Below are 26026 nucleotides of genomic sequence, written 5' to 3' on the forward strand. Positions count from 1 at the left end.
TCTATCTATCTATCTATCTATCTATCTATCTATCTATCTATCTATCTATCTACCTATCAATGTAGCGAAGAGAAGGAAAAAGGACCTCAATGTGTTTCTTTGTGTGTAATCTTCCCTCCCACCCAGGAACCTGAACTTCTGTGCTGATTCTGAGTAACAGCCCAGGTTTCCCCAGGCTCGACTAGAGAGCACACGTTTCCCCCTTTCAGATTGTCTATTTACTGGGCAGTCAATCGCCCTAAAATTGAGTTTTGCATTTTTGCCAGTTGGCTGCAGAGAGTTGTATTTAATTTCCACTGTGATTAATGCAAACATTACTAATTCTGCAGCTTCAGGAAGAATAAATAAGAGACCAAATTAATTACTTTTCTCACAAATGTGACTGCAACAAGAAGTACCTTAAAAAAGGAAGAGGGTTTATTTGGAGTTCCAGTTTTGGCAGCAGAAGGCTTCTGGCTTACTGATACAGAAGAAAGTAAGGGGGTTGGTGGTGGGGTTGTGATTAGTCTTTCTGGGCTGGGCTGCCCAGTGTATCTAGAGACTCACTTCCTCCAAAGCCTGCCTCCAATGACACACTCCCCCCCCCCAGGCCTGCCTTCAGTGACACAGTTCCCCCAAGGTTTGCCTTCAGTGACTCACTTCCTCCTGCTGGACTCCATCTCCTAAAGGGTCCACAATTTACCCAAACAACACCATCAGCATCAGTTGAATACCAACTGTTCAAATACACCAGCCTGTGAGAGATCTCTGTCCACACTGAACTCATGAGAGAGATGGAGCAAGAATTTGGGAGCAAGGAAGAGAAGAGCCTACTTAAAAAAAAAATAGAACATACTTCATTTATTCTTAGACAATCTCATACACGTAATCAGTGCCTCTTGATCATATTTACCCCAACTCTCTCCTCTTGCTTGCCCCAGGCTCCCCTAAGACATCTCCCTCCCCATTTCATGTCTTCTCCCTCTCTTTTGTAACCCAATGATTCCAGCTGTACTACCTGTTGAAATACTAACTGTTGTATTGGCTGGATCTGTGCCAGCCTTGTATAGGCATCTGTAGCTGCAGTGAACTCGTGTGCAATGGCCATGTCACATCTGGAGGTGGCATTACCATGGCACCTTGTCCTCTCTCTCCAGATCTCACAGCCTTTACACTTCCTTGTCTCTGTTCCTGAGGACTAGGGAGAGGTGCTATAGGTGTCCCAATCGGGGCTGAACGCTTGGCTGTCACTCTGAGCACTTTGACCAACTATGAGTTTCTGTATTAACTGATGATTGTGAGAGGTGAGAGAGATTATCTGGCTAAGCTTGAGAGAAGCCCTAATCCGTCAGAATAAGCATAACTATGAAGAAGACAGTCTAATAATATGTCCATTTAGCAACAAAACATTTAACAATATGTCCAGTAGGTCAGTGCTTCTGCCTCCAGTGCCCATAGTATTCCAAGCCATGGGTTTTTGAACAAGCTGATAGCACCAGGCATGAATTCCCTCTTGTAGTGAAATCCTCAAATCTAGCACAAAGGCAGTTGGATAACCACATAACCTTTGTATCTGTGAGCATATCACATCTTGTAGGGAGGTATCGTATAACTTACTTTTTTATTCTGTCTCTGTCTCTGACTCTGTCTCTCTGTCTCTGTCTGTCTCTCTGTCTTTCTCTGTGTGTCTGTGTGTCTGTGTGTCTGTCTGTCTCTCTCTCTCTCTCTCTCTCTCTCTCTCTCTCTCTCTCTCTCTCTCTCTGTGTGTGTGTGTGTGTTTGTGAGCAAGCAAGCATATATGTATTAATTTAGAGTATCTGCACATGTAGGGGGAGGGGTCTGAGCACATGTGCATGCTCAGAGGCTGGAGATAATGTCAGGTCTCCTGCTCAGCCACTCTCTGCATTATTCCCTTGAGAATATGAGTCTTTCACTCAGCTTGGAGCTAGGCTGTTGCCAGAAAGCCCCAGTGATTGTCCTGTCTCCACCCTCATGACTCTGGGGTTGTGGCCAGGCCTAGCTTTTTGACATGGGTTCTTGGTGTTTGAATTCAGTTTCTTGTGTTTGCTCAGCAAGTGCTAGTATGTGATGAGACATCTGCCAGGGATTTTGTTTTAATTAGAATTTTTTAGAAGTTGAAAAGAAAGTCATGTGACATAAGATCATTTTAATTATTTGAGAGTTTACTATCCAGTTGCCTTCACTATACATGGTGTTGCTCAGACATTGTGAACGTCTGGTTCCAGAATGGTTTGTCAGCCCTAAAGGCACACCACTCCTTCTCTCCCTCCAATTCCAGCCTCTGAAAGCTACTAATCTGCCTGGGTATTTCACAGGTACAGATGCCACCACACGCGGTCCATTTTCTCACTTAACATGCTTTCAAGACCTGTCCTCGATCATGAATTTCTTTCGAACTTCAGAGAAAGATAAGCCAGCCACTTCTGCTGTTAGATTTCTCCATCTGCCCCATTTTACTTGGTGTGTGAAACAACAGTCGTCACAAACGCAAACGAAGTGGCTCATCCAGATTCCTGGAAAATGGGCAATGGGGACTAAAAGAAATAACGAGTATTATCCGTCTCAGCTGAACAACTCTCTCCAGACAGAGTCAACCATTTTCAGTCTTGGTTATGTTTTAGTTTAGAGTTGCTGTAAATGGTGCTGTGCTAGCAAGTGATGAGCGAGGGTTGACAGGGTATCACCTCTTTCCAGTAGACCCAAGGGAGCAAAAGGCAAAGTTATTAGCAATACAGAGATCAAGGGCATCAACAGAAACCTATGTGCTCACCAGAGAGAAAGTAGCTCAGTTTAGTGTGTGGGAGGATCTCAGTGACTCAACTTGTAAAACAAGTGTTCCTCTCAGTAGCCCTGTCCAGGGAACAGCTCTCTGGCAATCTCCTCTTAAGTGCTTGCTGGTGGCTCTGGGCTTCATCACTAATATTTACAAGAGGCAAACAAACCATTCATGAGGTTTGTTTGTTTGTTTTTTTCCTCTTCTTGTCATCTTTTCTCTAAGCTTCTTATGAGATGAACTCTTTGAGTAAGGACCCAGGGAGGATTCGTGTTTGTGCAAACTCTGGTCTCTGATGGTTTAAAGGCTCTTGTCTGTGTAATAACAGGACCCCAGACATCACTTGATGTTGCTGTGTTAGTCAGAGTGGTTTGATGTCAACAAAACAACCTAAAAGGTCTTGATCGCTTAATATAGGAGCTGTTTACTCCACCAGGATTCAAAAATAGGTCTCGAAGCTCTCTTCTAATGGGTCAGGGATACAGTCTCTCTTTGTTTCTACGGGATCTCAATAGTTTAACGCAGTAACTAGTCACTCCATCAGGATTCAAAACAGGACTAGACGTTCTCTTCTAATGACTCAGGAGCTCAGTCTTTAGTCTCTGAGCTTGCTATCCAGTGCAGCCCTCCTGATTGGGTAGAGATGACTGTGGAAGTTTAGTTTCTAGGTTTGCATGGTTTCGGGTTACATCCCTGTGAAGATCCATCTCAATCACCAACTTGTTGGGATTCAGAAGTACCAAGCAAACAAATGTCTGGGCACATCTGTGAAGGGGTTATCTAGATGAGGGTGATTGAGGTGGGGTCACTCACCATGAATGTGGGCAGTACCTTTCTGTGGGCTGGGACCATGGAGCACACAAAAGGAGTAAAAGAACCTGCTGGCCAGCCACGCAGACTTGAATGTGAATCCCCAGAACCTAAGAAAAATGTGGAAATAAACATGAGTATCTGTAATACCAGACTTCCTGACTGTGGATTCAATGTAACCAGCTGTCTTATGCTTTTGTCTATGTGCCTCCCTGACAACCACAGACAGAATCTTCAAACTGTGAGCCAAAGTGAACCAGCGCTTCTTTCCTTAAGTTGCTTTGGTTAAGTGTGTGATCACAGCATCCAGAAAAGTAACTGACACAGTCCCCTTGGTTAGTGCACGGAATCTGGGAATCTAGGAGGTGTCTTGTATGGCCTGGGGAGAAAGAAATGGTATAAAGCATCTATCCAGACTGCAACTGTTACTTTCTTGCATGCTTCAGTAGGTGAGGGTGTGGGGGAGGGGAGGTTGCCTCCTGGGTCTCCCAGGTCAGTCTTGCCACACCTATGCTGCTGCATTTCGGGATTCCAGCCTGGGGGATGGGTGTGAGGGCAGGGGTGGAGATTGGGGTCCTCTAACCACAGGCCCTCTTTACTCTCCTGTTGACCCTTGCCGGCAGCTCCAGAACACTCCATCTCCCTCTGCTGGAATATTCTATCACACAGTTGATGTCTCAGAGTGAGGAGAGTCTATGCCCCATTCCTATCTTTGCAGTCCAGCCAAGACTAGACTTTAATAATAACTTTACTGACAATTTTTAGTATCACGGAAGGTAATTACAAGACAAGAAAATGTAAAACAAGCTGACTCATCAGCCAGGCCTCTGTCCTCACAGTCCACTAGATGAGGTCTGTATATCGCCACTGGCTGCCTCACTGTGGTAAAAGCCAGCACTCTCTGTGGGGCTGTTGTTTTAGATGGCAGGACTGAGATTTATTGGAACATTCTAATACAGACTCTGGGGCTTGTCCATGGTGCTCTTGATGTACAAAGCCCAGACATTCTGCCATTTTTTTTTCTTGAGCAAGGACACCAAGAAATTGACAGCCAGGTGGATGTTGTAGACCAGTTCATTGTCGGTCATCTTCACGTAGCCAACGGCAACAACCAGACATAGCACCTTCTTCATCTGGAACTTGACTGGATATTACCTCATCCACCTTGGCCACCATGTTTTCATTGTGTGTCAGCAGGGAGGGAAACTTGCCAGCCTTGTTTAGCTGGGCCCAGAATACATGGGATCTGCTTGATCAGAGACTCAGAGGCCAGAACAGCATCATACTTCTTGGCCAGCTTTTTAACCAACTTCTTGTTCTTATTAAGCTTCTTAAGAGCCTTGATGTCCATGTGGGGGATATCCACGGCCTTGGCTTCATCACAGTGCTGCTGGTCCCCCAGGACGCACACCGAGAACTTGGGGTGAAGGGTGGACTGACAGTGCCCGAGAAGTGTTTGTCCTTCTGAGGGTCATAGTTCTTCAGGCTGATCTGCAGCTCCACCATCTCCAGAAACTTGCAGCACTTGTGCTGGTTCCTGTGCAGGACTTCCCGCGCCGCCTCGTACAGGGTGTCACGTGAGACTTTGCTGCTCATGGCGGCTGCCGGCGCCGCGGAAACCGGAAAAAGAATAACTGTGGGGCTGTCTTTGTGCATGTCCACCCTATACTTTCATTGAGTCACGGCCCTTATGTTCCCAAGTCCCTCAAAAGGTAAAACAGTTAAAAGTTCCTTGTCTCTGAGTCATTTATTCATGTTCCATATCTACTGGATCCAGTATGACAGGTCATGACATTTTCATTTTGTTGGTTTTTTTAATAGAAAAAATTAGCTACCTCCGATCATAAAGGTGCTGCTCATGCTAACTGGAGAGAACTCTTTAAATGTGAAAATTAACTGAACCTTCTTCCACCCAAGTTACAAATCATAGCTCCTGGATAAGAGCCTCTGCTTCTTCTTCTGCTTCTGCTTCTTGCTCTTCTTCTTCTTCCTCTTGCTCTTTCTCTTCTTCTTTATTTTGAAGACCAAACCTCTTTAATGACAAACAAGACTCCATCAAAACAATTTAAGCAAAAAAAAAAAAAAGAAAAAAGAAAAAGAAAAAGAAAAAAAAGAAAAGAAAGAAAGAAAGAAAGAAAGAAAGAAAAGAAAGTCCATATAAAATTTATTAGCAGCAACAGGTAGAGGGCAGATGTGCTTCACAGCAATTTGGGTCATTAGCAGCTAAGCCATTTCTGCTCTTTCTCACTGGGCTTAAACTTCCTCTCCTCATAATGTGGACTGTGCCTGTCTACATCCATGAGGAATTATCTTAATTAGGTTGGTGAGATGGAAGATCCACCCTAACAGTAGGCACTCCATCCTCTTGGCTTGGGTCTCAGTTTGAAGTTAAAGGAGGAACTCAAACTAGGCAGACCTTGCTTGTGAGGTGGGCATCACTGTGATGAACACGTGATAAATCGGTGGGAAAGAAGTGAAGCCCCATGTGCCCTGTGGAGATGCATGGATCTTGAAAAGCGACAGCCTATGGCAGGTGTGAGAGAGGGCTGAGGTCCACAGTGGAACATTTTGTTGCCCCATGGGATCAGTGGGGTGGTGTGCAGCAACTTGGAGTTTATGTAGACTCAAACTCAGTTCTCCAACACACCACCTGGCTTAGGGATCTCCCCAGCTCTGGGCAGTGACAGAGGCCCAAGCTGAAGAAAGACTGCTGTGGTCTGTGATATCATTGGAGGCTATGCTGGTATCTGTTTGGGGCCGTGCTGCTGCCCCAGACTGTGATGAAGCCCGAGATCCATATAGACCTTGGTCTTCTCTACTGACTGAGGCCTTGCTGATATCCTTCAGCTTTGGGGTAGGGTGGGGAGTGTGGGTGGGGTCAGGATGGGGGGCTGCAGATGCTGACCTAAGTGCCCTGTCAGGTTGAGGCCTGTGGTCCATGGTGCTACCGGACCATGAGGGCTATGGGTCAGTGGTCCTGATGTGGCCCCTCTGTAGCTATGTTATTCCTAAGGTCATATGAATGTCTGTGGTCTGGGCTGCATCCTGAAACAATGTTGATGTCTGTGGTCCAGGTTGCTACTTAGGGCCATGTATCAGGTCTTTGCTACTTTGTGGATTCTTTTTCCATCCTTTATCTTTCCAGGGGAGTGGAGAGAGAAATCTTTGAATTTAATTTCTTTCTTCTGTTTCTTCTTTGAGCATGAATACTAACAAACCATTACCAACCCTCTGAAGGACCACCAACCACCAACGACCAACCACCTCAACCGCCAGCATTTATATACCTTTTCAAAAGTTCCTAGAACTTTAAAAGTCACAGGAATTATCTGAAACTAGCAAGGCCACGCCTCTGCTAGAGCATGAAGCAAACCATAGCCAGCTGCTTCGGACAATCCAAAGTAGCCCCACATTCCTACACCTGGGATTAAAATGGAAGCACGTTCTTAAATATTTCTAAGTTTTTTTTTTTTTTCCAGAAACCAAAATTCCAAAATTGTCACTCCAGGGCTCTGTCTGAATCTGTGGTTCTACTACAGCTGGGGGCTGGTATCTGTGGTCTGTGCTGTTACAGAAACCATGTGGAAGCCCGTGATCTGTGCCCCCGCTGACTGTGAAAAGCAAGGAAGCTACTTTTTCAGTGATGTCAATGACTGTAGATGCACGGTTGAGAAAGAAGGACATGGAAGGTTTCTGTGGCAACCCTTACTCCACCCCCCACAGGAAAACATCGAAGAGAACTCTTAAAGAACATGATAGGATGCTGAAGTGTAGGACTCTGACAGACTGTAATGACCCAGGGTTACAGAGAAAGTCAAGGAAACTTCAACCTGAACACTTCAAATATGAGGAGGGCAGGAGTTGGCTCCCTCCTCTCCTAACCGGGTACCATAAAACCAGCTCCTTCAGAATCAACTCTAGCAAGAATTTATTCACCTATATTCATCAGGCTTCACTTCCTGGTTGACTTTTTTTTTTTTAATTGGACATTCTCTGTATTTACATTTCAAATATTATCCCCTTTCCTCCCACTCCCATCTTTGTCTCCCTCCCTTTCTTCCATGAAGGTACTCTTCTTTCCCACTTTCCCAACCACCTTTTCCTACCTCAGCGCTTTGGCATTCCCCTACACTGGGAAAACGCACCTTCACTGGACCAAAGGCCTCTCCTCCCACTGATGTCAGACAATGCTGTCCTCTGCTACGTATGAAACTGGAGCCATGGGTCTCTCCATGTGTGCTCATTGGTTGGTGTTTTAGTCCCTGGGAGTTTAGGATGGTTTGGCTGGTTGATAATGCTGTTCTTCCCATGTGGTTGCAACTCCTTTCAGCTTCTTCAGTCTTTTCTCTAGCTCCTTCATTGGGGTCCTCATGTTCAGTCTGATGGCTAGTTGCAAGCATCCTCAACTGTATCTGTATGACTCTGGCAGAGCCTCTGAGGAGACATCCATATCTGGCTCCTGCCAGTAAGCACTTCTTGGCATCAGCAATAGTGCTTGGGTTTAGTGGCTGCATATGGGATGGATCCCCAGGTGAGGCAGTCTCTGAATGATCTTTTCTTCAATCCCTGCTCCTCTATTTGTCCCTGTATTTCCTCCCGTGAGCATTTTGTTCTCCCTTCTAAGAAGGATTGAGGCATCCACATTCTGGCCTTCCTTCTTTTTGAGCTTCATAAGGTTTGTGAATTGTTTCTTGGGTATTCTGAGCTTTTTGTGCTAGTATCCACTTATCAGTGAGTACATACTATGTGTGTTCTTTTGTGCCTGGGTTACCTCACTCAGGATGATAGCTTCTAGTTCCATCCATTTGCCTAGGAATTTCATGAAGTCACTGTTTTTAATACCTTAGTAGTACTTCACTGTGTAAATGTACCACAATTTCTGTATCCATTCCTCTGTTGAAGGACATCTGGGCTCTTTCCAGCTTCTAGCCATTATAAATAAAGCTGGTATGAACATAGTGGAGCACGTGTCCTTGTTATATGTTGGAGCATCTTTTGGGTATATGCCCAGGAGTGGAATAGTTGGGTCTTCAGGTAGTACTATGTCCAGTTTTCTGAGCAACCACCAGACTGATTTCCAGAGTGGTTGTACAAGCTTGTACTTGGTTGACCTTATAAGGTTGCCCCATTCCCACCCTGACCCTACATTTTCCAAGTATGCAGATGAAGTATCTTTCAACATCTGTGCCTTGGCCAATGGTACACAGCCACACAAACCTTGTCCCAGAGACCCTGGCCACCTCACCAGGGATGGAAATACCCCTTTTTCTCTACCCCCAATAAACAAATCAGTTCTCTGAAGCTGCTCTCTGGTGTGTTTATTATCCTGGAACTCATTGCCAACCAAGACCCTGCACAGCATCCATCAGCACCCGGTTAATCTGCCCCCACTCCCACCTCCAGCCCCAGTTTGGTGCACAAAGGGCCTGGATACCCCAAGGAAGAAGCAACTCAAGGGGCAGCAGCTTTCTACAATTGATGGTTTCTGGCAGATTGCAGGACGGGAAGGATTCAGTTCTATTTAAGTGGTAGACTCCTGAGAGTTTGACTATGTTCCAGTGATACAGAGATAACACAATTGGAGTTTAAAATTTTTTACTTATTTATTTTGGGTGGGTCATAAGGATGAGGGTAAACATGGAAGGACTTGGAAGTGAGTGTGATCAGGGTGCGTAATAGAAAATTCCCATAAGTTGATAAAAATATTATGTCAAGAAAAAAAAAAAAAAAAAGACAGAGGAATTAAGCCAAACACAAGCACACATCCGGCTGCCTCAAGCTCTTGTTACCAGGGATTCCCCACCACGTTGGACTTTAAGCCCAAATAAATTATTTCTTAAGTTTCTTTTGTCAGGTTGGGTTTTTTTTTTTTTTTTTTTGTTACCACAGCAACCATGGTCACATATTTTTCTTCCATTGGGTATTTTGCAGCTTGAGGATGTCACTACTGTGACACTATGTCCCCCAGAGCAGAAATATTCATGTTCTGCTGTTGCTGTGAGATGATTCTGGACTCTGTCTTCTTTGTTAAATGTTGAGGATTATGGGTTCAAGTTGGGGGCAAAGCTTAAATCCGTGCCCCTCCCTGCAGAAAAGAAACCTTTCTTTTCTTTTTCTTTTTTTTTCCTAAAGATTTATTTATTTATTTATTTATTTATTTATTTATTTATTTATTTATTATTTGAGTACACTGTTGCTGTCTTCAGACACACCAGAAGAGAGCATCAGATCATATTACAGATGGTTGTGAGCCACCATGTGGTTGCTGGGGAATTGAACTCAGGACCAGTCAGTGCTCTTAACCACTGAGCCATCTCTCCAGCCCTGAAGGAAACCTTTCTAAGTGTTGAGCTTTGGAGGGTGCTCAATCTTGAGATGTCAACAAGTGGTGTGGTGTGGCCGTTTCAGCCAACAGGTGACTTGTTCTTCCCCCTCCATATACACCCCCCAAACTGCTGCCTTTTGAGGTGACTAACTTCAGTTGGTTTTTGCTTTTTTGGTGTTTTTTTTTTTTTTTTTTTTGTCTTTGGTTTTCTAAAACTCTCCCACCCCTCTTGGCTAGCAGAATTCATTTTCACTTCCTTCTCCCATGTAAGTAACTGGCTTGAATTGTTAGTAAATCATGCCATACTGAATTTCCAATATTCACACTGAGGCTGCCTGCCCAGATAGACTGTGAACTAATTCAGCAAGCGATGGTTTCTCCACACCAATTTCACCATAGGTGAGCAGGCAATGTTTCTTCAAAGCACAACTCAATAAATGAGTGGTGTACATCAACCTTCAACTGAAAATTGAGTTAATGAAACAATCATTAATCCAGTTTTTTAGATATGTCTTTTTCAGTTTTATCCCTCCCCCAATTTCTACCAAATATTTCTGTTATTACCCAAGGGTCAAGTATTATATATGTTCTCATTTATTATTTTAAATATATTTTAATTAATTATTCTGTTTGTTCTGTGGATATGTGTGTGAGAACATGTGTAGGGGTCAGAGGACAACCCGGGAGTTCTCTTTTCCTGCCACGTGGGTTTCAGGGACTGAACTTAGGTGGCCAGACTTGACTGTGCACGGCTTCCTTTGGAGTAAACCTGTTCTGCCATCATTGTTTTAGCTTGGGTACCATGCCTTCTGTTAATCCATCTCTGGCCCACATTAAGTCTATTTTTAGGCATCTTCTAGGACCAAATAATATACCAGATCCTGGGAGAGATAACGATGGTGGTGGTGATGATGGTGATGATGATGATGATGATTTCTGTGAGACTTCTATTTTCCAAGTTACGAACTAAATAAAATAAAAGAATAAAAGAAAGTGTTGGTGTATAAAGCAACGCTACACCATTTAAATCTTTCTAATAAATCTGTTTTGGGACAATGCTTCTCCCGCTGATTCGTTTTAAATATTTTAACTACGTGTATGAATATCTGTCTGTGTGGGGGCTTGTACAAGTGAGTGTTAGTGCCCACAGAGGTCAAAGGCATCAAATCCCTCTAGAACTGGAGTCACAGTGGATATAAGCCACCAGACATGGGTGCTGGGAATTATGCTCCGGTCCCTTGCAAGAGCGGCACATCCTCTTACCCCCTGTCCCTTCCTTCCAGCCCCCGATTTGGTTTCTTGGCACCAAAGTGGAGAATTAAAGGGGCTAACCCATTCAGTGACTCCTGGTGATTCTCAGCATGGTCACCTTCAACCAACTAAACCAGCCCTGGAGAAACTGTGTGTCCCACAGCGAAGCACAACCACCCTGGGAGAGGGCAGGGAAAAGCTGATGGAGACAATCCTGGTTCTCTCTGGGCTATGGGGCTCCTGTCATCGCTCTGACTAGTGACCTGTCTTGTAGCCAACAGTGACAATCTGGAAAGTGCATTTGGAAGCTGCATCCAGTGTGAGTGTCACACAGTGGCAGTCCCTGACGTGGCCTAGGAAGGGCTGCTAACACCTGGTCATGATGAGAATGCCTGTGCGGATGCTTGTGGTTACTAGTCACCAGAGTTGCAGAAGACGCTGTTGGTACCAGGTTTGCAGGCTTGGTTTCTCAGTGAATGTCTGATATCCTGTTCTCCTGTGACCACTAGGCCATGACATCAGGCTGGGACGGTGAGGCTGGATCAGAAGGATGACTTCTCAGGGAGATATCAGTAGGAAAGAAGAAAAACAGTTTTTATTTTATTTTTTTGAGGAGCCGACGGATCACATCACCGACACTGAACACTGAAGTATGAATTTGTAAGGCTTGCAAAATCCATTAATATCTTGCGAATAACACCAATTATTTGCAATTCGTTTTATTTCGGTGTCAAAAACTAAACATGTGACTATGCTAAATGAGGATGTGTAAAATATGCCCGTTATAACCTAGCGCGGATATCCTTTATTGTAGTATTTAGGAAGTTTCAGGAGCAGGGTTAGCATCTCCATCAGCCTCTGAGGGCCCCCTCCCTCTCTTTATCTGTCAGGCTACCCCACTCTGGACCACTGTCCTGGTACAGATGTGTTTGCTCCAGGGCTTTCTTGAGGAGTTCTTTCAGTCTGTTTCTCATCTAAGAGAATTTCTGGTGGCTCTCCCTCATGCCTAAAGTTCTTTCCGCATGCCAGGACATGTCGAAGCCCCGGGGCCCAAAAAGCCTTAAGTGAGGGCTGGGTTTCCTGCAGGAACTGGAATGAACGGGTAGGGAGCCGTGGGGGTTTTCCTAAATTAATCCAGGAATTTATTTCAATTAATAAAAGTAACCATCACAGGGCAGGTAGAAGGAGGACCATGTTTCTCAGATTTGTCTGGGTTCTTCCTCTGCTTATCTTGAATTCTACATCTGGCCCTGACTCAGTCCCTACATCTCAACAGTCACCTACAAATCTTAAGGGTTCATGACCTAAGAACTGGTTCTAATCCACCTTGTGGGGACTTGGATAAACAAATCTTGCTGTGGGGGAGGGGGAGGGTGTTTCTTGCTTCTACTTCTGTTTAGGACTTTAATGTATTTGTAATTTGTGCTGACTCCCTAGGGAAGGTGTTTGTGGAAATGCCACAGGAGAACTGGGAGTGTAGCAAAACAGAGTAAGATAAAACTGTGCACAGATCTTTTTAAGTCGTATAACTCCTCATGGACATATTGTCTTAACATAGGCTCCAGTCATATGCTGCCTTCACCCCGTCGCTAACCACCAGCTAATCCAGCTACTTCTTCCATTACTCCTCAGTTCCCAATGATGTTGAGATTCTCTGGGAGTTTACAGTCTCGGTGCTGACTCTCTGGCTCTCTTAGTTAAGGACATCACCAGGATCTCACTGTCGTCTCTCCAGACCTTGTGATCTCTCTGACGAAAATTTATTTTCAGAAAATAACACACGAAGCATAGTGTAGCGGATGTACACAGTTTGTCGAGGAGCAAAGAGAGCAGAGAGAAATACCCTTACGGGGTAAACGTGGCCTGACGAATCATTGTACGGATCTACATGGTTAAGTTAGCATTAAACTACTTTTAAATAGTCTGGCAGGCAGTTTTCTGGAGGAGCATTTTTCTGGATAGGTGATTGACAGGCCAGTTTGGATTGACTCTCACTTGAGACCAAGGTGTGCCCTTCCGTTTTATCAGAAAACATCCTGATAGTAATCTCACAGGGTTTAGATAGTTCTCAGCTAGTGCCTACTCACATTACAGTTTAAGATGCCACAGCTCCTCCCCGGGGCCAGAGCTATGACTTGGTCCATCAGACTGGTAGTTCTGATACTGTAGTGCTATCCTTAGTCTTACAAGCTGATTAGCAGGTAGGGGGAAGGGAATCCAACACCAGTGGTCTCTAATCCTGCCAACCAGCAAACCTAACAATACCACCATCGGTGTGTGTCTGTCACACGTGCAAACACTCTGGTAGCCACGTTATCTTGAGTAAAGCAGAGCGTTGTTTCTGGAAGTCTGATGCTGCTGCCTTTAAATTATTCAGTGAACCTCTCTCCAGTTCACAGGTCTGTGGCTGCAGAGAAAGCAGCAGGAAGGAGCTGAGATTTTACAGGCAGAGAAACAGAAAGGAGGGGAGGTCGAAAACAGGAAGGTGCCTAACAGAGACCTTCGGACCTCGGCCACCGCAGAATCTGGACTTACTCCTCTGATTTCCAGTGGGTGGCGAGAGATGAGTGGGAAGCAGTGGTGTGGCTCCCAATCAGTGTCATCTCTGTTACCTTGGGGACATTTATTAACACGTGTGGTCCCGTGGGTTTGGTTCTTTCTAAGCTGCTGTTTGATGACTTTGTTTGTGTCATAGTGGTGTTATCGACTCAGAACTGGATCTTAGTGGCTCCTGATAAAAATCTGACAAGTGGAATCTGTTCAGCTAGGCCCCCTTCCCTTCAGCGCTAGCCTGTATGTTCGCGCAGACTGCACATAGGAAACCTATTCTCTTGACGGTATAGCTCACAGTAATTCCCACTCTTGGAGCTGGCCTCTCTGGGTGGAAAAGAAGTAGTTTCAAAGGGATTGGTTGTTTAGTGGATAAGAAACTTAATACTTTAAAAATAACAGAGCCTATAGGACCCTCAAATTTGATTTGCCACTCTGCTAAGTGCTTCTTAGCAGGGTTGGTTGGTGACTGTCTACATCCCTGGGGTCAATGTTTGGGCCTGTGAGTAAAACCAATACAAGACAGATGAGCAACAGAAAACAGAAATCAGTTTGAATTGTGTGCATCTAGAGGAAGATACAGCTCAGGAAGCGGCCGGAACCAGGCGTTTACAAGCCATCTTAGGCTTGGTGAGGAAAGGGACTTATGAGACAAAGGCCCTAGAATTGGATGGTAGGCAGGGAAGTCTGTTAAGACACAGTCTGCAGGTTTAACTTGGTGCTTTCTCTCATAGTGACTTTCAGCTCCCATCTTGGTACAGGAGAATGTGCCACCTTTACAAGTGGGAATTGCTTTTCTAAGTGTAGATGTCCTTAAAAAGGGAAACTTGCATTCTATTTCCGGAGCTTTCCCTGGGTCTGCTATTCCTCAACTGCCTTCAGCACAGAATAGTCCATATGCCAAGGAACCTATTTTGGTGTAGCATATTCCTGTCTCCATCACTATCACCCTTCTTTCTACACAGGGATAGACTATTCAAACCATCTGTGCTTCAGTTTACATGGTCAATACATTTGGGAACAATAATCCTTATTCCTGTCAGTCCCTGGTATCGCCAGGATGCTGTTTAATGGAATCTGCTGGCCGAGCATGTATGTCCTACATTGCGTCTTAAAGGAAGAATATTTACACTCTTTAACAACATTCAGTGGGACCAGAACCCACTGAACTCGTGTCAGTGTCAGTCAACGCAAAGATAAAAGAGAAGGAGAGATGTTAGTGGGCTGTGCTAATCTCAGTGGACTGCTTGTTGGGTGCCATCTGGGCAGAGGAAGCACTAATGGCCAAAGCTGGATATTTGCTGTTTGCCTCGCTGGGACCCAATCCAGTTTCTGTCAGGAGCCCCTGTTCTCCTTTGGGATCCATTTCTTTTCCATCTTTATCACTTATGGTCCAGATGGGGCTCTTGCTATGGGGGTGGAAACTGGATTAAGGCCTAAACCAATTGTCAATTCTCACATCTTTTTTTTTTTGGTTCAGGGTAGGGCAGAAATCCATACCAGTTGAATTGCTGTGAATTTCTGGACATTGCTTAATAGTTCTGAATAAGAATGTTCACTCTGTCCTTTGTGTATGAATTTACAATGAGTGACAATGGTGATGAAGATTGGCAAGGAAGGACAGGGAGCCAAAAGGACAGTTCTGAGAACATCCATGCTAGAGAGCAAAGATGCTGGAGGAGAGCGCTGATTCTTACTCCTTCCCTTAGCTCCTAGGTGAGCACCTCTGCTGAGAGGCTTGACTGAGACAGAGAGAAGTGCCTGGAGATGCAAGCTCACCTACTCTCCAGCTTCATCCCAGCTTCTTCCATAAGTCAGTCTTCTATAAAGCATCCAGAACGAACCCTCCTGCTACATAGGAGCTCTGGATGCTCTCTTTCTCTCCTTCCCTTCCCTGCCCCTCTGCCTTCCCCCCTCTCTCCCTCCTTCTCTTCTCCACTTAGAAATCCACAGTAAACTTCTTTCTGAACCTTGCCCTCCGGGGTCTGTGAATTTCATTATTTAAATTTGCAAAACAGGATCCTGTGGCCTTCAGTGGATTTTCCTTTCCAGGATTCTAGCTGTTTCAGTGGAGAAAGCTTCCATTGTTCCCAAAGACAACCGATATTTCTGCATCACAAGGAAGATGTTTCCAGAGCAGGTTAGCACTATTTTAGGGCTGTAGAGAAAGAGAAGTGAAGAAAGGAATCAACACAGAAGCTGACTCACGGGACACAGAGAAAGTCAGTCCCAGAAATCAATTGAAGGCTTGTGCCTGAACTTCTGAACTCCCCAAGGAAATGAGCTGATAAAATTCTATTTGATTCAGATTGGTTTGAGTCTAATGTGATATTATTTACAGATGTGGGGGGAAAAAAGAATCGGAATGCACGTACCGAGTTAGTTCAGTTTCTTCAAGTACAGAGGGAGGACACAGGATGAGGACCGAAAGAAACTTCCCAACACATTGTTAGAGGGTCCAGAAAGGTCTGCAGAGTAGGAGCAATGGCTCCTGGGTGGTAAGGACAGCACTTGGTGACAGGCTGTGTCACCAAGATATGCAACTTATCTACCAAATCAGTTTGTAAGGTTTAATTTCTGGCTAACCCACCAACATTTTTGTTTAAAACATAATTTTGATACTCTAAATTTAGGCTACGAACCTTCCCAAGGCCTACTGACCTTCTGAGAAATATGTGAACTATAAAGCACTAAAAATAAAGCCAAGTCCCTTTTCTAAAACCTTCAACCACCCGAAAGTCAAAAAGGGCCACGAATTCCTACAGTTCAGCTCACAGAGACTTTGTTACTAATAGCAACAGATAGTTATTTTGAACACAAGCTCTAACATCACTCTCTTTCTCCATGTTCTTATTGGCAACTGGGCAGAAAATCTATGGTAACCTCCCACAGTGGAAATATGAGATGATTTTAGAGCGCCCCAGACAGATATCAATTTGGCCCTTGTACCCCTAATGCATGCTCAGAACCTGTGACTTCAGTTCCGTTATCATTTGTGTCCTTACTGACCAGAACACAGGTTCCCTCATGGTAAGGCATTTCCTCTAAATAATACAAAAATGTACCATGCTGATGGTGGACTGAGTTGGTCATGAAGAAAAGAGAGAGTACATGGAAGGCACTGTGGTTCTCAGTGTTCACAGATAAACACTAAGGGACTAGGAGGGGTAAATACCCAGGGCTGCCTCTTCAAAGGGAAACCTGTGTTCTGCCCAGAAGGTTAGGAGCATGCCCAGAAGGTGGTTCATAACCTGGTGACCTTTGCACTGTGGCCAAGACCACACCAGATCCTCCCCCAAGCTCTTATGAGCCTCTCAATTCATCTTTATGGAAGATGCCACATTTACTTTACAATGGGTTTTGATGTAGTCATGTCTTAAGTTTTATTGTGTATGTGGGATTGAGTTAATTATCACCCCCCCCCCACACACAAAATCATCAAACTGTTCTGTGCTTAAATATATCTAAAATGAAGTTCTCAGGATCAGACTCAGAGTTTGAACCAACACCAGGTGGTAGTGTGTCCATCCTCCCATAGATCCTTATTCTCCTGGCCATGGTGGTCACAGAGACCCCCACAAGTACAGAATGCTTTCACATGGACCACTGCTGTGAGGAGAATGAGGAGTTGAGGATAGTTGGGAGATTTCACCATTGCATGGAAGTGCTGCACAAGTCTTTCACCTTTGAAAGAGTGATCATTAATCCTCACAAATCATTTTCATTCATAGGTGGGAAATTCTAAGCACTATTTCCTATCGATCTTCCGTACAGGTGTTGGTATCTAAGGCCATGCCAGTTAGGGATGAGTGCTTGGAATAGTTCCTGATGTGTTTTACATTCTGATACACTGTTACTTTCAAACATCTTGCTCACTTCCCATAGAGAGCGGCAGTGCCAAGGAACTATGTAGTGGTTTAAAAAACAACTTGTGAGTTCTTTGACACATCCCTCAAAACATGGTGGGGTTGAGTTCCCTTCTCATTGGACACTGAATCGATACTAGTCACTCAGTTTTAAAGAATACAATGTAAGAAGTGTCACCAGTGACTTCTGGTATTACATTAGGTAAAGTAATACAATGTCACCTGGGTTGATTTTCTAGGACACATACCTTGGGAGCCTGACAAAACAAATAAGAAGCAGGGTCCCCAGAAACTACCACCTAAGAGAGGCCTCCAGGAACCACCTTCTTCATATTTGGGGTTTCTCTGTCTGTGCGGCTTTTTATCTTCCCAGAGGCTATACTGCAGGCTTTTACGAGCATCCTTCTGAGGGTTTGGAAATCGGAGGCAACAGGTAGGGGCTGATCATCCAGACAGTCTAATTGAGGAGGATAGGAAAACTCTACCTTCTGATGTGAGATTCTGGAAGAATTAATGAGTGTGGTCATCTAAATGTGTTTCCTTGAATGACAGGTGTATTTTTTTTTTCTTTTTTGGACTTACAGGTGTTAAATGGCTGAATTCTAAAATGCAAAACTGGATTCACAAAGTGTCACAAGAAGCGGTGTTGAAGTTTTCCCAGGCTTGGTTCCTTTCATCCTGCCAAAACACCAATTGTCCTTTCTTTCCCTTTAAGAACAATGTTCCAATTGGGCTGGTGCAAGGGACAAGGCCTAGCCCAAGAACTCTGAGAGATCCAGGCCTAGGAAAAGGAGAGGAGGGATGTAAAATATTCACAAGGTGACTGAGAGGTGATCCTTAACCTCCCCAGGCTAAACACACACTGAAATATCAGTGAAGGGAAGAGCTACATGTCCCAGTGCAGGACAGGAAGCAGGATCTGGAACTGGGAGTCCACAGAACACACATGCAGTTCTCACAGGGAAGGGACACACATGCAACTCTTGCAGGGAAGGGGGGCTGTTGGTGGTGTGTGAGCAGAGCGCAGCAGGAGGCTCTAAGAGCTCTCCCACCCTGACTCATCCCCTCAGTTCTCCATGTATTCTTCTCACAGAAGTATATTGTCACTCTTCCCATGGGTACACTATGGCTTAGAGCCCCCAGGTTCCAAACCCACTTTGTCCCATGTCTTAAGCACTCAGTTAAGTTGGGCTTTATTTGGACATTTGTCAAGCTTCTCTGCGGGCTTCAAATGTCCTTGGAGAGTTGCTGACCTTAGCCTTCACCTCAGCTTGATATCATTAGGGTTGGGGTTTTGGATAAATCGTTAGTTTTCCTTAAACTTCCCATGAACACTATGAGAAGAGTTGATTTTACATTTCCATCTACTTTCGTCAGCAAGAGTTTTACAAACCTTTTTTGTTGATTTTTTTGTGAATTTCACATTATGCACCCCAATCCCACTCATCTTCCCATCCCTCCATATCTGCCCTCTGCCTTTGTACCCTTACCCCCAAAAGAGAACAAAAACTAAAAATAGGAAAAAAAAAACTTGCTGTAGAAGCTGCTGTGTGCCATGGCGTGTCACATAATAAGTACATCCTTTTGTCCAAATAGCTCTACTTAGAAATGTTCATTGCCATGGGTCATTGGTCTGGTCCAAGGTCCTCTGGCTTCTGCCACACTATCAATATTGGGTTCTCACTAGGACCCCTGTGGGATATCCTGTTATTTCCCTGTGTCATAGAGATCTCAAAGCATTGGTTCTGCAGGACCAGTCCTTCATGTGTCCCAGCAGTTCAGAGATGCCATAGATGTTGGGGTGGGAAAACTCAAAGCCCTGGTTCTGGGTCTGGGTAGCAGCTATTCAAGCCAGATGCAGACTTGCTCTCCAGGGCGGTGCAGCTAGTGAAGGGCAGGGCTGTCTAGTTGTCTGGCACCCAGGCCACTAGGGCCAGCCCTCCCACACTGCCCTTGGAGGGGAGGATGGCTCTCCTGCACTCACCTGAACCCCATCACAAGGCCAGTTCTACCGTGCTGCCCAGACACAGTGTGGGTGGAGCCAGTTCTCCTGTTCTTATACAAGTTCAAGTTCTTGTTCTTGTTCAAGTTCTCCCTCTTGGCCATTTCTCCCATGTTGCCCAGGCAAAGGGCAGAACCAGCCCTTGGACATCACGTTTTAAAGGTGGCAGTTCAGACCAAAGATGCTTGCATGGCTTTTGGTGATAACATGGGCTACAGACATTGACACCATTACTACGGCCATTAGTGGATGCAAGGTCAAAGTCTGGCCTTGAGCAGGTGCTGGAAAGTATTAGGGCCACTGTGACCTTGTTTTCCTCTCTTGTCTGGGTTCAGGAAGCACCCAGATCTTCTGGTTTCTGAGTAAGGGCTGGATTACTATAGTTTGAAAGATGCTAAAAAGTTATTGGACAAGACACCCCCCCTCAACCTCATCTGCTGCAATGAACTGTTACAATGACCTGTTAGAATAAACAAGAAGTAGAGTCTATTAGGAGATGACAATGTAAAACCACGAGAGTCTAAGCAATTCTGACCTTAAGTCTGAAGACTGTTAGGTGTCTACTATGTGGACCACAGTAATGGTCTACTACGAATCAGCTAGTCAACCGCTAATCTACCCTGTACTGTCTTCAGGCCCACACATGCTAACCTTCTATCTCTGGATTTTACTGTTTTCTTCCGCTGATTCAGAACTTGCTAGAAGAAGCAAACTCGAGCTGGAGTTTTATCATGTTTATTACAAATTAAGATGTCTCCAAGATTTTTGTCATCACACAGATGTGAGGTGTAGTTTTAAACATTGATGTGAATGAATCCTTTCCCCTTCTTTCTCTCTTTGTAGGCTGTCATTGAATTTCCTGTGTAATTACTGATGACTGTGAATTCCAACTCCCAAGTGCTGGGCATATAGGCATGTATCACTACATCCAGTTTAAGGTGGTGCTGGAGATCAAACATGGGGCAAGCACTCTGCCAACTGAGTTCCATCAGCTGCCAAGGCTTTGTCTTTTCTGTAGGCACCCGGTATCTTGAGACAGGACATGCTTGAGACAGGGTCTCAATAGGTAGTCAAGGCTAGCCTCTAACTGACCTTCCTGTTGTCTTGTTCTCCTTGGTGATGGAGTAACAAGTGTGTGCCACCATGCCTGGATCCATTTCATTTCATTTTATTTTTTAACAAATTCTTTTTAAAAAAATGTTAGGCTTATTTTATGTGTCTGAGTGTTTTGGTTTCAACTATATAATGTGAACAACATGCATGCTTGGTGCCTATAGAGGTCAAAAGATGCACTGGATCTTCTAGAACCACCTGCGGGTGGTTGAGAACTGAACCTGGGTCCTTTGATGATTAATGAGGGGAATTAGTCATCTTTTAGTGGACACATTATTTACGATGTGAATAAGCTACAAGTAGCCTGAAAATATCAGCCTGGCAATTTTATGAGGGACCAAAAGGATTAGAAAGGGCTTGTTCTGAATGTACAGACCACTCATACCATAAATGCTGTGCTAGAGGGCACTAAGGATGTTTAGTATGGCAGCCCAAGGCGGAGGCTGTAACACATGGCAGAAATCTTGCCCGAGCACCTGTTCCTATAAGATCAAATTTCACACATTCTCTGTGCATTTTCTGACCAAAGTTTTGATCCATTTTGGAGATTTGAAAGTAAAATGAGCCCTACTTTCTGCTTTGGGAGAGACTTAAGGAGACCTACATTTAATTCCTCCTGTGAAGTGTGTTCAAAGACACCACAGGATCCCAGGAGCAATGGGTTCAGCTCCTTCGTGGGCTGCTAAGACATCAAGAGGCTTGTGGGCAAAAGCTCTTCTATTGGGAGCGGGTAGCGTGCCTCAGGAAGAGGAATATGGCTTGGAATTGAGATGCAAACGCTGGGTTGTGTTTACTGTGGCAGCATTGCGTAACACCAGCGCAACCCACCCCCCATTCTGCTGCTCTTTGCACACATCTGGTCATCATCTTTCAAATGCAGCTGCTGCCGTGCTTATGGGAAAGTGCTTGCTGGGCAAGCATTTGTCTCGCCTTTCATTCCCATTGGGAAAGCTAAAGAGAAAGCGAGGAGCAGGGACTGGGCATGCAGGGGAAGGGGCTGGAGAAGGGAAAGAGTGGGTTTCTGCCTTTGCTCCCTGGAAGACACCATGGGGATGGGGACAGAGATGTGAGTGCAGTTTCCACGCCAGCAAGGCAGAGTTCTGTGAACATGGGGTTAAATACAAAGTAGGGAGAATTTAAATGTTATGTTTTAAAAACCGGTCCTTCATAACACATATATTGCAAGGACATCATGTAAGGACCAAAAGCAAAGGATAGGAAAGTGTGCCTTCCCTTCCTTGGATAAGATCAAATGTTTCAGGAGGATGAACAAATGCACTGAGGCCTGTGGGTAATTGAGAAACACGTTAGCATAGCCATGAATAGAGGCATTGGAGACAGCCAGCTGGTGTGGGGGCAGAAGCGCTGGACACAGGCTCCTGTCAGGGAAGCTCCCTGCTATGATGCTGGGCACCTGTACCTATCGGACATGAGCCCCTTTTGTTCCTGGGCTCTCTCTCTGTCCCCTACTCTAGCCAAGAGCTCTACCATTGTCCTCCCCTCCTATCCTCACTGTGATCATTGCAGCTTGACTCCTCGGCACAGCCCAACTGCTCTGTACCTATGACCTCACTGCCTGCACGTCTCTGCATTCCTCGGCTTTCTCTGCCGACCCTTAGGTATCCTCACATCCGTGCAGCTGCTTCTTCTGATCTTGGACAGCATGGAGACTTTTAATTAGTCACACAGCCTTTCCACCAGAGAACTCTAGCATTCTTCCTTTGGCACAAACTCCAGCTGCTTTGAGGCTGAGGGGAAAGTCTCTTGATCTGTCCTTCTAGCTCCACTCGCTGACTCAACACAGTTCAGGAACAGGTTCGGTCCTGTGAGTAGCGGAATGTCTCCAGGCGCGATTCTTAATGGGAGTGGGCATAGAAGAACGGACAAAGAGACTCACCTTTGAACCGGTCAGCATTTGGAGTTTCTGCACTAGGAGCCAGACATGAGAGAAACCAAGGGGCTAAAGTTTAGAACTTAGCTGGGGTGTTCTTCTCCCAGCATGAGGCATTTACAGGTTGTAGAGCTGGAACTGGCTGGTGTTGTTTTTCCCTGTGCCCACAATGAGGAGAAGCCAATGAGATTGGGCTATTCCCACCATTGCTTCTTTGGCTGTTGTAAGCATGTCTCTCCCCACATTCTCCAAGCAGCGTACGCAGTCTGGAAAGAAGACAGTGCTCAAGAGAGTCTGGCTTACCGGGATCTAGAAAAGAGGCAGAGGAGGAGAGAGCTTGCTTCCGGTCAGCCGTGTTCTCGAGTTGTCACACGTCTCCGAGCAGGTCTCATATATTATCTCTGTCTTTTTTTACTCAACATAGAATTTTCACAAGGGCACCCTTGAGTTATGGTTGCAGCCGTCACTTTGCTTCACAGTCACACAGCCTCCTACTTCCTGCCTGTGAAGCATCCTTCCGGCTGTCATCCATGTTTTATTAATATTGGCATTCGTTCTAAGTGGTGTGTTGTGGGGGGTAGTTATTATTAGGCACCAAACAGTTCCTCTTTTTAGAGTGACCATGCACTACAGCATTGCTGTTTCTTAAGAGTCAAAACGAGTCTTGGGATATAATACACATCCCCTTAAGATAGAGAGGAACCAGTAGACCTTTGTTGATTTGTGGCCAGAAGTTTAACACACATGAGAGGAAACATCGTCAGAATTTTTGTCTTAGCCAAACAGCACAAAAAAAGAATTCAGGGGATTCTTTTTCATTTCATTTTGTTTTGTTCTGGCTGGCCTGGAACTCACCATGTAGACCAGACTGGTTTCAAATGCATATGAGTTCTCCTATCTTTGGGAAATGAGAGAACGTCTCTAATATTCTGAGACTGTAGGTGTGCACCACTGTGCCTGCCTCAGTTTAGGAGTTCCTGAAGCCAGCAGATGATCATAGATATTTAGAGGAAGTCAAACTACGGTAGGGCAGGATAAGACTGGCAAATGAGATAAGAGTAAATCTAAGGAATATGGCCTGTTTTGAGGTACGCTCTCCTTCTAGTCTGCCCATGCTGTGAGCCAAACATTTGTTTACAGTAAAACAATAAAGTCTACTTGTTCAAAACATGTTCCAACATACTTATTTAATGAGATTATTTAATTCTAGACTTTATGACTTCAAATTCCTCCACAGTAGGAATTATTGAAATACGTTCCCAAGTTGTTTAAGAGATTTGCCTTGGTTTTGATGTACTTTGACTATTCTGGTCCAGGTTTGGGATGCTTATACTTATGGTCCACTGTGCTTTCAGCTTTTATACCCATGGTCTTGCCTACTTGGGAGAGTTTATTGTCTTTGTAACCTGCAATGGCTCAAGTGTGAAGTGTAAATGTGGGAAATGCACCACTTACTATTTAGAGAAGCTCCCTTCCATGGTGGTTAAGTTTGATTGTCAACTTGATCAGATTTAGGAGCACTAGGGAGCTGGGGAAATGGATCAGTTTGATGTGATGACCTGAGTTGGATCCTCTGGGATTCACAGGACAAAAGGAACGAACTGCCTCCCACAATTGTCCTGATAGTCACACACAATCATGTGCATGCATGTGTAAGCATGCACACACACACACACACATACACAGAGAACACACACACACACACACACACACACACACACAGAGAGAGAGAGAGAGAGAGAGAGAGAGAGAGAGAGAGAGAGAGAAGTAATTTAAAAATTAACAGAGAAACACTTTGGGGATTCGGGAGACACACCTCTCCGTGTGTCAGTAATGTTTTTGACAAAACCATATCCCATAATTGGTGACTTAATTCTCTGGTGTTCAGAATCTGGTGATATAACTGTGATATGCTGACAGGCAGGAAGTGGGGCTTAGCAGCAGAAGTGGTTTTTTTGAATGCATATCTTTGGGACCTGTGTTCTATTGATGTCTTATTATTCTACTTCCTTTGCTTTGTGTCCCCATAAACTGAACAACAGCCTTCATGCTCCAACAGCCTTGATGGAGCTAAGCATGTGGGTCCAAACAACCATGAACTAAGCCCTCTGAAACCAGGAGCCAAAATAAACCATCCCTCTTAGACTGGTTCTGTTGCATATTTGGCCATAACAAGAATCATAACCAACACGTCTTACAATACTATCTAAAATGTGGTCATCCTTTCTTACCTTTTGCTCAGAAGAATTGCCTTTATATTTTAGTCTTTTTGAGCTTTTACATTTATTTATTTATTTATTTATTTATAGACCTTGTCTCATGTAGTCAAAGCTCTCTTAGAACACACTATAATATGAAGGCTGGCCACCTCCTAAGTATGAGGACTACAGGTGTATACTACCTCCCCCAGCTCTTTTGCACTGTGTTTGTGTATGAATTCGTGCACATGTGTGTGAGAGTGTGTATGAGTGTGTGTGTGTGTGTGTGTGTGTGTGTGTGTGTGTGTGTCTACCTGACAAGCAAGAGTAGAACAAGACAGAATGCTTGGGACTGAGGAGCCCTGGTTTATTAGCCCTGTAATGTTCAGAGGGAAGCATTATGTGTAGTTCCCATCTAAATTGAGAGGATCTCCATTGTTGGGAAGAAGTCAAGATATCAGAAGCAGCAGGATTAAGAAGAATTCACCATGTAACCGTTTCATAGCCCGAATTTCTTGATCTACAGCCTCATGTCCCAAAACAGACAGAGAGCAGTCTGAAGTGCTGCCTCTTACAAGAGCTGGCAATGAGAATCTGAAGAGTTAAAGACTTCAAAGGATTCACGTTTAAAGAAAAACATGTCTGGCACTCTTGCCAAATTTCAGGGTGGCCACACTCTTTTATCTGCTTTTTAAATCTTTCTATAGCGAATCTAGGCAACAGGACTGTAGGGGTCAGCCAGCTTGGATTCACACACCACCAGCAAAGCTCTTTAAAACCCTATGCACCCCCACCCATTTCTTCCTGCTTCTTTGCAAGTCCCTGGCCAAACCATAATTCAGTTGCTTGTGGAGGGTTTGCCAAAGAACATTTCCCAAACTAGACTGTGCAGAACCCAGTCCCACAAGCTTGTAAATAAGGATGCTGTAAAGCTAGTGTGTTGTGCAGAAAACATGAGAAATTCAGAAAGACATGAAAAGGTTCACTTGCCTTGGGACACATTAGGATTTCAGGGTGTTTACGCACACTGTAACTTGCAAAGCATTTTTGTATTTCCCAAGTGTGTACTATCATGGTGGACTACTTTGTAGTATGCTGGTGTTAACTTCAAAATTTTTTCAGTGAAGCCAAAAACGGTTTAGAAAATGTTGGCCTAGGAGCACTCTCTAATTTTATCTCGAAATACATCCTCACACAATCCAACTCTGGCACTAGAGGAGTGAAGAGGGAATAGAAACCCAGTCTTT

General features: G+C 44.6%; 1 pseudogene across 1 annotated transcript; it reads right to left on the reverse strand.

The window, feature by feature from the left end:
* Positions 1–4533: 4533 nt before the first annotated feature.
* On the reverse strand, positions 4534–5179 carry LOC308436811 (large ribosomal subunit protein uL1-like; annotated as a pseudogene). The gene has a single exon. The product of its transcript is annotated as a large ribosomal subunit protein uL1-like (transcript).
* Positions 5180–26026: the final 20847 nt, after the last annotated feature.

Source organism: Micromys minutus (genome assembly GCF_963924665.1).
Source record: "Micromys minutus genome assembly, chromosome: 1".
NCBI lineage: Eukaryota > Metazoa > Chordata > Mammalia > Rodentia > Muridae > Micromys > Micromys minutus.